Source organism: Tachypleus tridentatus, unplaced genomic scaffold, assembly GCF_004210375.1.
Source record: "Tachypleus tridentatus isolate NWPU-2018 unplaced genomic scaffold, ASM421037v1 Hic_cluster_3, whole genome shotgun sequence".
NCBI lineage: Eukaryota > Metazoa > Arthropoda > Merostomata > Xiphosura > Limulidae > Tachypleus > Tachypleus tridentatus.
The window spans coordinates 221,026-238,024 of record NW_027467783.1 but is presented as its reverse complement, the minus strand read 5'-3'; the positions used below and the strand labels follow the sequence as shown (position 1 = coordinate 238,024).

Below are 16,999 nucleotides of genomic sequence, written 5' to 3'. Positions count from 1 at the left end.
GTTTTTTTCTAACTTGTGAGGAAAAAGCCAACACATATTATGCAATGAGTATGGGGATATGTCATGAGTTGACATGAGCTAGGATTTATTACCCCCTTAAATATATTTCAAATGACTATTAGTGTAGGTAGACAATGGATTATGGGATACTGCACCAGGACCTCAGTCTGACTACAATAGTGAAGGCATCAACATAGCTCTCTATATACTCTGAATTTGCATTTTGTTTTGTGGACATATTTAGGAAGCTAATGTAAAGTCGAAACACAAAACAGAAGACAGATGATTGGGGGGAAAAAGTGTGTGTAAACAAAGCATTTTATTTCACTTCAATGTTCGTGTTAAAAAAATGTTCTCTGCATAACATTTTCCGAGCTTATTGTATTGTGGATATTTCACAGCTATTCTAGTTAAGTTTATTTATACTGTGTTTCAGTACACTGATAGTTACCTCATTAGTCTTAACACAAGTAACAAGATCTTATAGTTCTTTCTTTTTAATTATTATATGGTATTTCAGAGTAGCTATTAGGTAAACAGTTTTCATTGAAGTTATTTTCAAGGTGGTATTTTCATAAATATCATTAATTCACTTTAAAAACAAATAAAAGAGAGAAACCTTAGCCTTGCTGTCTCCCTGGAAAACATTTTGCACAAACATGGCACCTATGGCAAATTTAACTACATTGTTCGTTTCTTCAACGCAGTGTCTCCAACGTACTTTCACACCTTCAGAACCAGTCAAAGCTTTTAGTAAAACCTTTAGAGAGTCTCTGAAAGGCGTGGACAGAAAAGAAACCAGACTTTTCACAACAGACCATCCTAGGTAATTGTTCAAGGTCCTGTTAACAAAATACATAGTAATGTATATAATAAAATACAAAATTGTCTACACTTAAATCTTCAAATCGCTACTTACTTATTTTCTTAGTTATGCAAAGCCAATCAATAAACTATTTTGTGTCTTCCTACTTGGGAAAATAGCATTTTCCTTAAAAACTTAAAGCCTTCATTTAATATGACTCTTAATCATAACACAATGACCATACTATAGGAAGGTAAACTGTCTATTGTTTTCATCTGTCTTGGGTATGGACTACAGTAATAATTGTTATAATATTGCAAATGACTATCCTATTCTCATTTCAGATTGCTTGTAAGTTATTTCTTGGCCTGAAAATGAAAAATACTTATGTGTAATAAATCACTCTGTGATTTCATCATGGTGAAAGGTGTGTCCAAATGGTGGACTAGAACAGAACAGCTGTAAGTTCATCATAGTGAAAGGTGTGTCCAAATGGTGGAGTAGAATAGAACAGCTGTAAGTTAATCATAGTGAAAGGTGTGTCCAAATGGTGGACTAGAACAGAACAGCTGTAAGTTCATCATAGTGAAAGGTGTGTCCAAATGGTGGACTAGAACAGAACAGCTGTAAGTTCATCATAGTGAAAGGTGTGTCCAAATGGTGGACTAGAACAGAACAGCTGTAAGTTTATCATAGTGAAAGGTGTGTCCAAATGGTGGACTAGAACAGAACAGCTGTAAGTTCATCATAGTGGAAGGTGTGTCCAAATGGTGGACTAGAACAGAACAGCTGTAAGTTTATCATAGTGAAAGGTGTGTCCAAATGGTGGACTAGAACAGAACAGCTGTAAGTTCATCATAGTGAAAGGTGTGTCCAAATGGTGGAGTAGAATAGAACAGCTGTAAGTTAATCATAGTGAAAGGTGTGTCCAAATGGTGGACTAGAACAGAACAGCTGTAAGTTCATCATAGTGAAAGGTGTGTCCACATGGTGGACTAGAACAGAACAGCTGTAAGTTCATCATAGTGAAAGGTGTGTCCAAATGGTGGACTAGAACAGAACAGCTGTAAGTTTATCATAGTGAAAGGTGTGTTCAAATGGTGGACTAGAACAGAACAGCTGTAAGTTCATCATAGTGAAAGGTGTGTCCAAATGGTGGAGTAGAATAGAACAGCTGTAAGTTAATCATAGTGAAAGGTGTGTCCAAATGGTGGACTAGAACAGAACAGCTGTAAGTTCATCATAGTGAAAGGTGTGTCCAAATGGTGGACTAGAACAGAACAGCTGTAAGTTTATCATAGTGAAAGGTGTGTCCAAATGGTGGACTAGAACAGAACAGCTGTAAGTTCATCATAGTGAAAGGTGTGTCCAAATGGTGGACTAGAACAGAACAGCTGTAAGTTTATCATAATGAAAGATGTGTCCAAATGGTGGACTAGAACAGAACAGCTGTAAGTTCATCATAGTGAAAGGTGTGTCCACATGGTGGACTAGAACAGAACAGCTGTAAGTTCATCATAGTGAAAGGTGTGTCCAAATGGTGGACTAGAACAGAACAGCTGTAAGTTTATCATAGTGAAAGGTGTGTCCAAATGGTGGACTAGAACAGAACAGCTGTAAGTTCATCATAGTGAAAGGTGTGTCCACATGGTGGACTAGAACAGAACAGCTGTAAGTTCATCATAGTGAAAGATGTGTCCAAATGGTGGAGTAGAATAGAACAGCTGTAAGTGTTAAAAGAAAAAAATAGGAGTAAATAGTAAGATACCCATACATTTTAATAGTTCTGTTCAAAAGGCTTATCACTACATAGGATAAGCAGGTGAAGTGATTTTACACACTTGTTTTGTGATATTTAAAAGAGAATTAATTTGTAGAAATCTTATATTAACTAATATTTTTTTATCCTGATCAAACCACCTTTCTTCTGTCATAAATAAGGATATTTGGAAACTATATACTCTATTTAATCTTCAAATGCTTTTAACAACAACTTACGTTTTGCCTTCAGGGGTAGACAAGTATTTAGTAACTAAACTTGACATATCACGCAGGAACTCTGGGGCATGAACAACAATATACTCTGAACTCTTAATATTTCTCCCAATTTTTTCGAATCCATGGTTAAAGTACTGCACCCAGTCGATCACAGGAGCAAGCTTTTGCAGCTGAGCAATGGTCATCTTGTGGTAAACCCTTGCTTCGCCTCTCCGCTGATCATTTGGTATGGTAATCTATATTATACAGAAATAGAAAACAAACTCAGTGATAAGAAAAGCACAATTACACAAATTCAAAGGAACTGCTTCCTTTACACACAATACATGCCATGTGCAGGTTATATTCTGAAAAGCAAAAAACAACCTAATATATGAATTATTCTGATATAAACAGCATGTATGACAGTTGCATATCTTAAATCCTAACTGACCTGATATTTCTAACAGATATGCCATTGGTTTGTGGCTATTTATATTGAATAAAGGCATCTGCATTAACCCTATTAATAATAACACTTTCATAATTAATCATGGTAGGGTTCAAATCCCCATTGCACCAAACATGATCGCCCTTTCAACTGTGGGGGTGTTATAATGTTACGGTCAATCCTACTATTCATTCGTAAAAGAGCAGCCCAAGAGTTGGCAGTGGGTGGTGATGACTAGCTGCCTTCCCTCTTGTCTCACACTATTAAATTAGGGACAGTTAGCGCAGATAATCCTCTTGTAGCTTTGCGTGAAATTCAAAAAGCAAACAATTAGTCATGGTGAAGATAGGACAGATAAAAATGACATAAAGAAATGAGAGTTGTTATTGATAGTCAATTTTGAGACCTGTAAATAACAAAAAATGTGACTATGATGAGAAAACAAACAGTAACAATTTTATACATGTAAATATCATGTGGATATCTGTACAGAGATTTTTCCAGCTACTAAACACCAGCTGGTGATCTCTAACTCTCAGATCCTCCATGTATACATTTACCTCTCATCATGTTTATACTACACAGGAGCAGGGTTAAGGTACATTTATAAATATCTCAACACTGCCCCTGTGTAGTTAAAACATACTGAGACAAAAAAACACAGGTAGGTAAACATATTGAGCAGTACAAAAAGACAAAAGAAACATAAATAGACAGATCAAACATATATAGAGGTCAAAAGGAAGAAACAACACATATGAAGGTATGGTGAAATGTATTGTTGATACTGATGTATTTGGTATTGCTCGTTGTGGTATTTTGATTAGATTATTTTGATTTCAGTGTTTTGGTTGATCAATCTCATAAGTCATCCAAGCAGTGTGCTGTTGCTAGTGGTAGGGCAGATAAGATTATATGTTATATTTCCAGATATACTGAATACATGTCTAGAGTTAGTTTACATTTGGAGTATTGCATTTAGTCTTGGTTTGGATCCTTTGGAACAGCATTGAATTCTTAGGAATGATTCAGAGGAGAGCTACTAGGATGATACCTAGGATGGAAAAGTTCTTATACAAGGACAGGTTAATATTCTCTTGAAGAAACAAGAGTTAGAGAGGATTCGACCAAGTTAAGATTGTTGTGTGAACTGGTAGTAGTAATGCATAATATATATATATCTTTTTATACTTAATGGTGAAAATGTTGAAACAAAAGGACACAATTATAAATTTTGGTAAAATGGGAGCCAACTTCAGCTAAGACAGTTTTATTTTATTAACTGGACAGTTGATCTTTGTAATGGGCTACCACCAGGAGTGGTGAATGAAATAAATTTAAGGAAGTTTATGGGGAGATTTAATAAATAAGTAAATAATAAGGGCTGGCTTTGAGTTGTTGTTTTTCTACTTTAGTTTAATTGAATGAGTAACATGACTTATACGAATCAAGACTCCTTGCTGTCCTCAAATTTTATGTCATTAGACAAAGTTAACCTGTTCAGTGCTGTAGACGAGATAACTTGTCCAAGCCGATCAGTAACACAGTGCTATGGACGAGTTAATTCGTTCTCAATAATACCTAACTTCAATGCTAGATGTCAGAACCATACATGCATTTGACCTACTTACAAATTGTTTCACTTTCGATCCAAAATGGCGTCACGAAAAAAGTTACAAATTGAAGAAGCATAGGAGCTGCCGTAGCTGCTGAAAAATACTTGGCAGTCAACAGGTTAAAGAAAAAAGTAGGGAAAACACAGGTAGATAAATTAAATGAAATAACAGTTTAAAATGAAAAGAAAACATGCAGAGTGAATAAACTAATAGATACAACTTACAGATTAAAATAAGAAGAATCAAATCAAATGAAATGACAGGTAAAACTAAAGAGGAAAACCACGACCAGTCAAATAAACAAAACTAAGAACTACAGATAAAATATATATTAGGAAGATTTAAAAATAAGGAAGGGCAAAAACACAAGTAGTTAAATTAGGTAAGGAACAAAAAGTGATGAAGAAAAGAAACAAAGGTATATGAATTCGACAAGAAAGACAAATAAAAAAGAAACATGTATATATATATACATTAGACAAACAAATGAACAAAATATATTTATACTTACATTTGCAAGTTTTGTCTCAAGTTCAATAACATCAGACATTTGACGACTAACTTCTCTTTCATCAGCCCCTAACAAACTTCCAACTATTGTCATATATTTCAAGTAAGCTCCCAAGATCTTGAAAGTACAAACAAACACCAGTGGTTAAAAGGTACAATTTATTATTTCAAATTAAGTTTACAATATTTAATGTATAAAGTCTTACACTGCACCTTCATGGCACCGATTGTTCATGGAACCATGGAAACATTTAAATTACATATTATCTTTCCCATGATTTAGAAAAAAAAATTGTAGCATTTCAATTTATATGTTATTAATTACTACAAGCTTTGTATTCTAAAGATGGCTGGTGTGGGTTTTAAAACTTTAATTTAATACATTACAGAACAATGTTTCGACCTTCTCAGGTCATCTTTGGGTTGTGTTTGAGAATTCAAACATTTTATTTTAAAGTTTTAAATACCCATACCAGCCATCTTTAGAATATATTTTTACTTCAAGTGGGTTTCTTGTCTTCATTTAGCAGAACTTCACATTCCTACCAGTTTTATGTAACTTCTCTTCAAGCTAATGATGAATCTGTGACAGTTTGACAAATAATATATTTTCAGGTAATAATATTAAAAAAGCCTTCATTTTTTATTACATGATAAAAGTTAATTAAAAATGAGTTTGACAATGTTTTCTGCCACATCATTTATGTTTTACAGAAAATTTTTAAATCTTGTTTTTATGACAACATCACTTGATGAATTAGGCAAGTCTTCAGAACACAAAAATTGGAAAACAAGGAAATATAGATAAATAATAATTATGCTTAATCATTCATGAAAAATACATTGGTTTCTCCCTTCAGCATAAGTATTAATATTTTTTCCACATTATATATGCTCTACACATCTTGTGAAGTAATATTTTATGCAATATTGATACAACAGAAGTTTGTTTTTATGGTTGACAAAGATTTAGATAATTTATATGCCTTCCTGATGCAACCTTGAATCTCATTCAAGAATATAATTAATTTTGAAAGATCATACTAGTGGATGATTATTCTTCAAATAGTAAAACAGTGCCTGATAAATATATTTTTTAATCATTCCCTGGTTTCTGGTCACCCAGTGGATCCTTTTCTGGGATTTGAACAATATTCTAAATACATAAAATCTAATTAATTTCATGTTTTCATCTTAATGACTATTTATTCTGAGATAATATTTTCACACCTAATTATTTAACTTTGTACATTTTGCCCTTCTGTCTAATTATTTTTTGGATCTTGTTCCAATGACTATAGCTACATTCCACATTTACACCTGTTGCCCGAGTTTTTTACATACACGTCTTTATTACAGTGTATGATAAATATACTCAAACTTTTTCTGATGTTTGATTCATTTACTACATCCCACTTTGTGTGTGATTATTTCTCAGAAAAACCCAGAATTCTGTATTACTCTCTAGTCATACTTCGGGTATTGAATTAATGTTAGATTCCCCCAAATATCTCGTGCGAGATATTTTCACTTTATGAAATATTCCTCAAAACTTGATCATTTCAAAAGATGCTGTCTTGATGCCATATCATTTCCTTCTTCAATTTGGTTATGTGCCTCATTCTTTCATCTGTATCAGTTTACTTTCTAAGTACTTTCCTGATGACTGATTGTTGTTCAGTTGTTTTTTTTTTCAGAATATTGTTCTGGTACCTGATTAATTTTCAGATTCAGTTTGAATGTTTGCTCAGTTTTTGTGTATTGTTATTTTACAATCCTGAACAATTATAACATACCACACACCTCATCATCTAGGGTTTTGTTTAAATAATAATCTCGGGAAGGCAGATTTATTGCTCCTTGGTCCACCTGGAGGATGTTGAGTGATGAATTCTTCTCATCTTCTCCTACGTGCCACAAAAAAAAGCCTCCTTGATTGTAGGTGTTATGAATCAGTGTTAGAGTATTTTGAAAGTTCCAGTTCTCAACATCAAAATCCCCCGTGATGTTCCAGCCACCAATCTACAAGTAATAAACATACTTTTGATTCAAATCAGTTTTACTACTTTTTGTGAGAAAAATTATTAAGGCAAACTATCCATACATGCAAGCCTCACATGTAGTGTCTAGGTCCCTGAATAACATAAAACAGTTTCAGTTGAAACATATATTATTACTTCTCAGGGACAAGACACAAACAGAGATTTCTTTTAACTTCTGTTTCGATTAAAGTTTCAGCATTTCTAGAGTCAAACAAAAAATAACAAATTAAACTAATAACTTATACTACTGGGCACTTTGGTTTAGAACACTGCAGAGTTAAGTTTTAGTTTCAATACAATCTTGGTGTTTGGAGAGCACTGTAGTCCCATATGCCTGTTTGATTTGTCAAAGAAAAAGTCAAATCTTAGAAAAACAAAGTTTAAAATTACGTTTTGAGACTTGTTTGAAATGGAAGTTATAAATTAAATTTGTAAATATTTTTCATTACTAATGCTATCATTAATCAAAATAAGTCACTCACTGTAAGAAACTGCCATGAAAAACTGTTGTGTGACCAGAAATTTAAATCGGTTTTTTAATTAGCTGTTGTGATTTTACATCATGAAATGAGAAGCAAATGGGATACAGTGTTTTAATAAAATCACTCTTGAAGCTGTGATGTTCTTTCTTGTTTCCAATCATTAAAAAAAATGTACGTTTAACATCTGAAACAGACCAGTTTGGCTGATTTAATATCTGAAACAGACCAGTTTGACTGATTTAACATCTGAAACAAACCAGTTTGGCTGATTTAACATCTGAAACAAACCAGTTTGGCTGATTTAACATCTGAATCAGACCAGTTTGGCTGATTCATCTTGTACATCTTCCAGTGTTTGATTATTTCCAATGAAACTTAAGTTCAATCAAGTACAAAACAGAAACTTTATTACTGTGCATGTACCAGAGTCATTTGAAGTTTAAAACAAGCTATAATTGAAAGTTAATACCATAATAGTAGTATTCTGCATCATATTTCTTTTCAATATAATATAAATTAAGTTCGAGATAAGACAGAAAACCTTAACCTGTTATTGCTCTGTGTTCATAAGACAAGAAACATTTACCTTCATAGTTCTGTGTGCAGATAAAGGTAAAAGTCATAACATGCTCTGTGTTCAAGGAAGAAACAAGAAATCCTAACCTTTTGCTACTCAATGTTCTTTCATTGCTCTGTGTCTGTTATGATACAGTTCAAGGGTCAAAAGTCAATAGTACATAATAGTATGCTCATCAAAATAGTCGAAACTTAAGCAACACCCATGCATAAATATATATATTTACTAAAGGCAGTAGTTAAGGTATGATGAATAAGTCTCTTATTATTGCATCTTTCAATGTCCAGTACAATGTATTCATATACAGTGTTATTTTGTAACAATTTTGTTGATTAATATTGTCTCATTTTAACCAACCCACAGTGAAATGTGTTGTTAATTTCATAGTTCTGGAAAGTAAACCTCCTAACTCACTTCATGCATCCCTCATTCAAGTATACTGTTATTTTTATGGTTAACCCTTTGTAACTTCAGTCAACCCACGCTGAATATATATTATTTTTATAATTCTCTGGATTAAGCTTTGGTCACTTCAGTCAAACCTTACGTGATTTAAATATATGTTACATGCGATTCATAACTCAGAGATGTGTCTAACAACAGGAAAAAAAAATCACCCAGAAAACATTTTTTTGTTGAGAGTTCAAAATATTACTCACTTTTTTAATGAAATCCCTAAGAGGCTTGGCTCCTAGATTTTCCAACATACCATTTTTATCAAGACATGAATGGTAGTAAATTCGGGCATTTCTTTCTGCCTCACTTTTGTGTTGGATAGACTCATCCTCTGAAGTGAAAAAAAAAACCTTATCGTTTGTCTTTCCTAACGAGATGAGGAGCACGAACAACCGTACTATAATAAATTACATGATAAAAGAAAATGCTGTGGCACTGTTCGAAACTAATACTAGTAATATTATTCACAGTGTTTTGAAGCATTATTTTCAATTTTTTAAGGATATAGGTCCATACGAGACGCAGATCTCCTCTGTGCTTTGGTCTTTTTGGACTCTTTTTAACACATCCAAGAGTTTGCACATCCCTGGTTAACTTTACACTGCAGAATGTTTTATGGCAAATAAGGCAATAGAAATTAATAAATGTTAACAATCACTTTTATTTTAATTAAGTTTTCCTCTGGCGAGAAGCTATTTCATAATTTTTGTTTGTTAAGTACAAAGCTACAAAATAGATTGTCTGTGTTTCGCCCAAAACAGATGTCGATACTAAATTTTTCATTTTGTAGTCCCTCAGACCCACCATTGAACCAGTAGTGAGGAAGTAGAGGATGATATATCTCTGATTGGTTCTCGTGCTGCTGTGATTTATTAAGCCTACTGACAAGTTGTAAGTATTATAACGTTTTATTCTAAACGGAAAAAAATCAAAAAATCTTGCAACTCGCATGCTAGTTTGTATTTAGTATATTATATATATTGAGGTGAGGTTAGTTTTAAACATATATTTTATTTTTTTTTAAAAGCGTATTCCGTTTTCGTCATAAATTTCACATAATGATTCGTTGTATGTAAATTCTAATGTAACACTTTTCAGTTCTCGCCCATTTATGTTTTACTATGATTATTTCTAGTTATTGGTAGCGAGAGTATATTAAGTTGTATATAATAGAGGTATTTGATATTTAAAAGTATAAGAAAGCAAAAACAGGTAGGAAATAAAGAGCATACCCATAATAAACAGTTTCGACCGCTGTTAACGTGGCATTGTATATGATGCTACGTTAACAGCGGTACAATGAGGTAATGTGTATTCTTTATTTCATTTACACTTGTAGCTGACTTAATGTATATATTTGATTGTATTGTTTAAAAATTTGATATTGTTTACCTAAAATGTTCTTTAATATCAGTTTGTTTTCTCCCACAATTTTGCGAAAGCTCCCCATATGAGGTTCCCCTCAGGCAATGGATTGGATTTAATCCACCCTCCACAAGAGTACTGGTAGAAGTCGTCACAAGGATTCACAGTGTGATCCATTGCATTAATGATGGCACTGGCGACTGTGACACACGCTGGGGTAAGGCAGTAAGGCAGATTCCCTAGAAAAAAAAATTGAAAAGTTGTACTTTAAACAAAAATATAGGCCCGGCATGGCCAGGTGGTTAAGACATTCGACTCATAATCAGAGGATCGCGGGTTCGACTCCTCGTCACACCAAACATGCTCGCTCTTTCAAACATGGGGGTGTTGTAATGTAACGGCCAATCCCACTATGCGTTGGTAAAAGAGTAGCCAAAGAGTTGGCGGTGGATGGTGATAACTAGCTGCCTTCCCTCTAGTCTTACACTGCTAAATTAGGAACGGCTAGCGCAGATGACCCTCGTGTAGCTTTGCACGAAATTAAAACAAACAAACAAATAAACCATGAATACGCCACGAATTCATTTCACGAACGATCTTAATTTTGAGTGGCACACAAAGAAACGTATAGACATTTGGCTGCCTCGAATGCACTTTTCCTTCTTTCTTCGTAAAGCTTGACTTCGTAAAACTGATTTGTTTCAGCTGGCTATGAAATGTGAAGTTAGGGTATACTATGATAGAACTTGCCCAGAACTAAATGCTAGTTCAGATGTAACGTAAGTTAAACAAATATTTGCAAGGTGTTATTTAATTTCTACTAAAATAAAGACGTGGTCGTCAGGCACTAATAAAAGATGAAAACCAATCCGGTAAATACAAAAGCTGGAGGAGTAGAATAATTGTGGTTTTGTTATGAACGTTTCTTTCTGAGAGCTACATACTCGTATTCAGTGGTATATTTCATTCTATTGAATTGGTGTGTGTGTCATCATTATAATTTATAATGGGAAAAACTTTCAGTTGTGGGGCGTCATAATGTGACGGTCAATCCCACTATTCGTTGGTAAAAAGAGTAGCCCAAGAGTTGGCGGTGGGTGGTGATGACTAGCTTCCTTCCCTCTTGCCTTACACTGCTAAATTAAGGACAGCTAGCGCAGATAGCCCTCGTGTAGCTTTGCGCGAAATTCAAAAAACACGAAACGTACATCTTTTAAACCTGTTTTTCAAATGGAATCAGGACCGGGGCGACGTGTTTTGCCGCCCCATGCAAGTATTAACCGTTCCGCTCACTCATTTTTCTAGTTCTTCCGCCATAGTAGGAATTATACACAATTATGCACTGAAGAACCTGCCGCCCTGCGGAAGTGCACGTGCAGCACCCTCGGTCGCACCGTCCTTGAATGTAACATTATAATTATGTCTAAACGATAAATATTGAACTGAGATTGTAATTTTTCATGTACGTACATCTTAAGATAAAACATGTATGTTTTTAAATATAAATACATACACAAAAGTTTTATTGTTTATTTCATGTTCGTGCTTGTATTTAACAACATTGACTCAGAGAAATTTATGAAGTCTTCCTGAGGGTTTGGTTTGAATTTAGCGCAAAACAACACGAGGGCTATCTGCGCTAGCCGTCCTCAATTTAGTAGTGTAAGACTAGAAGGAAGGCAACTAGTCATCACCACCCACCTCAAACTCTTGGGATACTCTTTTACTAACGCACAGTGGGATTGACCGTCACATTATAATGCTCCCACGGCTGAAAGGGCGAGCATGTTTGGTGTGAAGGGGGTTCGAACCCGCGACCCTCAGGTGACGAGTCGAGTACCTTAACCACCTGGCCTGCCACCATAGTTTGTTGCTATAGTTACTCAATAACAATTCCCTTCAGTTGCTTGTTTGTTTGTTTGTTAAAAATCACGCGAAGCTACTGAAGAGCTATCTGCAAAATAAAAGTGACAGACTAGAGAGAAAGCAAATATTGAACACCAGCAACGAATAATGGAATAATCAGCTACATTATAACTCTCGATGTCTGAAAAGACGAGCATGTTTGGTGACTGAATTTGAATCCGTGACTCACGTACTTTGAGTCGAGTGTCCTAACCATTAGGTCGTGCAAGGCTCAGTTCACGTGAAGTGATATCTGAAAATATCGAGTTATTTTAAAGTTGCTTTCGCAGGTTTTTTAAAAAAATCATACCCCACTTTATTCATTTAGTTTCTAATAATAACTGAGGAAAGCATGTTTATTTCTGCACTGAAAGCTAGTTTTATATGGCCTTTTATTTACTGTTAGTTGATCAAGTACCGTTTTTATTCGTTTATAAGACGATTCGCTTATAAGACGGGTCCCAACTTCACCTGAGAGATTGTCGATATTCTGTTTAGACTCGTTTATAAGACGAAGGAAGGAAATCTTTATTGATTCTTCTTCGTTAGCACTGTGGATGCATTGTGCTTACCGGTATGACGTTATAGGGAAAAACGAAGTCCCGCGCGCCCTTCAACGAACGATGCGCTGACTCACAATCACAGATCTAATAATAACAAGATAGCTCACTTCCCTATTTTCACTGTCTGAAATATCTGCACAGTTCTGAGTGAACTAAATTTATTTTCTATGTCTGTAGACCTCGCCTATAAGACGGGCCCCCAATTTGAGCCCGAAATCTCGAGGAAAAATCCCCGTCTTATAAGCGAGTAAACACGGTACCTTATAGCAAAACTACTAGCTCTGTATTTTATTTCTGTATTTGTGTCATATAGTTTAGTTTAAGTGGATTTGTAGTCACATGACATGTTAAATTTAAAGTTTTCCAATGTTAGAGGTCATCTGAAGTTTACAAGACTTTATACAATTATTATTATCTATCTAATTTTTGCCCCCCGCTAGTACAGCGGTAAGTCTACGGATTTACAACGCTAAAATCAGGGTTCGATTCCCCTCGGTGGGCTCAGCAGATAGCCCGATGTGGCTTTGCTATAAGAAAAAACACAACTGTATAATTTATGATAGGTTAATATGTGTGTGTATTTCAACGTAAACCCCGACCTAAGAATACTATTCTTACCATTTTTAAGAGGAAGTTTCTGAACAACTTTCAAAAGCGACGGTTGTGATTGAGCACCCAAGACGGCTGACAGGATGATGACTGCTAGTACCAAAGTAAGCGATAACACTATCAGGAGTTTTTCCAAGGGGGAAGCCCTCTGCCAGAAATTTCGTTTGTGGTGAGGGTAACTTACATCAGGCGATCCTCCCACCGTTCCCCCTTGACTACTCCCAGGCCCCACACCTTCAGCTACGAAGGCATCTGTTGAAAAATTATTGGTATTACCAATTTCAGCTTCTTCAAACTCTGTTTTTTTATAGTTGGGCATCTGCAAGGAAATAAAAAACCATAATGAAATTATGGTGTGCGTGTATTGTTTTTGTCAAATATAGACCAATATTATCCAAATGTTTTTATGTTAGAGCTTTGCAACTTGTAATTTTTACGACTTTTAGAATAAGAACCGGGTGTCTACATCTATCAGTAAATAAGTCAGAATTGTTATCAGGTTTTTTTTTAACTGTAAACTATAATATTTTACAAACTTTGAACAACTCAGCAAAGTAAAATATTATAGAATCAAATAATCCCGAGCTCGACTTTGATGACAATCTAATGTTTTTGGATTTTCCAGATGAACATTAATGTACACTTACGTTAAAAACACTTATTTTATCAGAAAACATATATTTTGAAGGTTTCAATGATAATTTTCTATAATCAAATATATTATAATGCTTTTCATGATATAAAACTGTGTTAAAATATGGCATCTAACATTATGTTACTGGATTTAAAGTGAGCTTTATTAAGCAAACGAAGAATTGTTTTAGTTGTGGTTGCATGATAACTGTATAATATTACTTTGGATGAAAACTCAAAACTCAGTTGAGTATTTCTGAGAAGTTCTAAACCACTAGACGACACGTTGTTGCTTTGCGCCATAAAATGCCAAACTTACCTGTGTTTGCCGCGAATATCGAGCCCAACACTTTAGCGTTATATAAGCCCCCAAAATTATGTTTACCACTTAGTTATCGAGGGACTTTTACAAAGAACAGACGATTTTAATATACGCTAGTAAAGTAGGCCTCTTTTTATAATAATAACACAGGGATCTGAAACTAATACTGCTACCAAACCTGACAACAGAGTCTTAAATTTGACCTAATGTCAACTAGGGGGGAAAATATAACCATCTTCGTCTTTAACTGTTGTCTATAGATCAGAGTTAATAAACGGGCACGATCTATTTGGTTATCAGCATAATACGTATAGACTGATTGTATTGCGTTTGCTTACAATAAACTACTCATTAATTACACCGCATTGGACTTTAATTAATTACTGAGTGCAAATATCGTGTCTCTTCGTGCCTAAAACTGATTTTACTGCTTTAGTACATATATTAGAAAGTATTAAAACAGTTGTGGCTGCGATAATTAAGCCCGCCTTGTGAAAAGATCACGTAACATAGATTTAATCGTTGATTTAGGTTTTATACTATCAATGGGCAGAAATGACCTAGATCGTTACCATTCAAACTTCGCTCCATTTTTTTTCTGTAGTACTTAATAAAAAAAACGCTCTCGGACGTAGTAGTAGGAATACACATCGATTTAATGGGTTTTGGTATTTAGATAAAGAAAAATAGCTCCAGTAAACCTTTCCAAATAGCACAATTTTCACTCTTTCCAACAATACTGTTGTGTTGTAATTATGTTCCTCTTATAAAACTGGAACTAAAAAACTTATAAATTCAAACTCTTTACTGAAATATCTTCCATCTCTATGGTAAATAAGCCTTTGGCAGTAATGCGCATACGTATTACGTAAGCGAGACGATCATCCAAGTTCTGTCCTTCTTGCCAAGTCCTTATAATTCTCGCGTGTTGAGCAAGGCAGATGTTTTGGGTGATATTACTGGTTTGATTGCTTTCTTGGTCATTATAGCAATTTACCTTGTTTATTTCGTTTAGTGAAAGTAACTTTGTGTGTGTACTTGTTGTGACTCAAAAAATATTAATGTTTACAGTAGTTTTAGAATGTTTTTACGAGGTATCACGGAAAAACCCGAGCGGTGTTCCGATTGAGTCCGTTTGTTAAAACTTTATAAACTAAGAGTGAATCAGTATATACAGGATTGGAGAAGAAACTATTTCTCAAGAAAATGTGGCATTTGAATAAATTACCAACAGTTTGACTCGTAAATATAAGTAGAGCAAACATACAGTGGTGGAAGTAGTTTCGATTTCTCATCTGAACAGTATTAGTGTCAGCCCTACTTTCCCACATTCTACATAAATAAATATTGATCGTTTGTGCGGACGAAACTTGAACATATGTACACTGAAATTTTTAAACTAACGGCTACTACAGTTTCATAGAAAAATAAATAAATCAAAGTTTGATCTAAAACCAGATTTTAGGTTGTGTGAATCCTACCAACCTGAAACAAGGAACTGTTTTACAGCAATGTAACATCAAACCTAGCAAGACTGTTAAAAACCGTTGTGATAAGTCGAAATGTAAAACGAACTTGAGCCGTATCAGACCGTCCAGATTTTACGTCATAAAGTACACCTAATGAACTGTTAAAAAGTGCTTTAAATGTTAACTAACCCTTAATCGTGGTAATAAAAATCATCAGTGGATTATGGTATCTTATTTTGAAATGAAAGACCGTATAAAGAAACCCAGTAACCCGGTAAGTCCAACTTTCCTACATCCACTTATCACAAGTGTACGGATTATTGCGTTTATTTTTTAACGCTAATTTTTTCCTGTTAACCTCGTATACTTTGTAACATCGTGTATGCAATCACAGCATTACAAATAAACCTCCTCACATAAGAACTAAATAAACCAATCATTTGATGAGTGCTTGAAGTTTATATAAACAAGTATTCATAAGATGGTTAGTTTAAAACATAACGGACAAGAATCCTGTCGACTTTCAAAATACCAAGATTATTGCTATAAAGCCAGTTACCTCAATTAAACAACCCGCCCAAAGGTATCTACCATTAGAGTCTATTAAAAATACAGCAGAGAGGAAATCCATCTGTACTACGAAGTACTACGGTTTCCACCCATTGGTGCCTGACTGAAACTAAATGTTATTTTGCAGTTTTTGTGTTTCTTTTTAAGTGCAACGAACATTATTATGTTCCAAATGATAATAATATCACTTTTATCCATTCTGAATGTAGAGTAACAATACAAAGAAAACAGTTTAAGACATTTGACCTGTGCTAGTGTTGTTAGTCCAAGAACTGTTGGGGGTATGTAATGGTGCGTGATATGTTCTTGTAGCAGAAATTCATTCTTTTTTGTTAATTTTATTAGAACATTAAGTCACATTCAGCATATAAGCCCGCGTGATATTGCTGATCATGTCTCTAAAACCTCCAATACTTCATTTCGATCTCGATGAAAACAAACAAGAGTTCTTCCAAGAAATTAATGAAACAATTCGCCATGTTCGAACTGAATAAATTGGTTGAAAAACCATAACAGTGACATTAGATGTACACATTTATAGATATATCCTACTAAAATACATTAGTGTAGATGTACACATTTATAGATATATCCTACTAAAATACATTAGTGTAGATGTACACATTTATAGATATATCCTACTAAAA

General features: G+C 34.4%; 1 pseudogene across 1 annotated transcript in view; it reads right to left on the bottom strand.

Annotated features, from left to right (window-relative positions):
• Positions 1–16,999, bottom strand: part of LOC143243655 (endothelin-converting enzyme homolog) — a 90,795-nt pseudogene that overhangs the window by 14,614 nt on the left and 59,182 nt on the right. Inside the window, exons 2-8 of the transcript XR_013024696.1 lie at positions 13,368–13,677; positions 10,309–10,520; positions 9,120–9,247; positions 7,163–7,381; positions 5,361–5,477; positions 2,804–3,039; positions 620–842 (exon numbers count right to left, since the gene is read on the bottom strand). The product of XR_013024696.1 is annotated as an endothelin-converting enzyme homolog (transcript). The remainder of the gene's footprint in view (positions 1–619; positions 843–2,803; positions 3,040–5,360; positions 5,478–7,162; positions 7,382–9,119; positions 9,248–10,308; positions 10,521–13,367; positions 13,678–16,999) is intronic.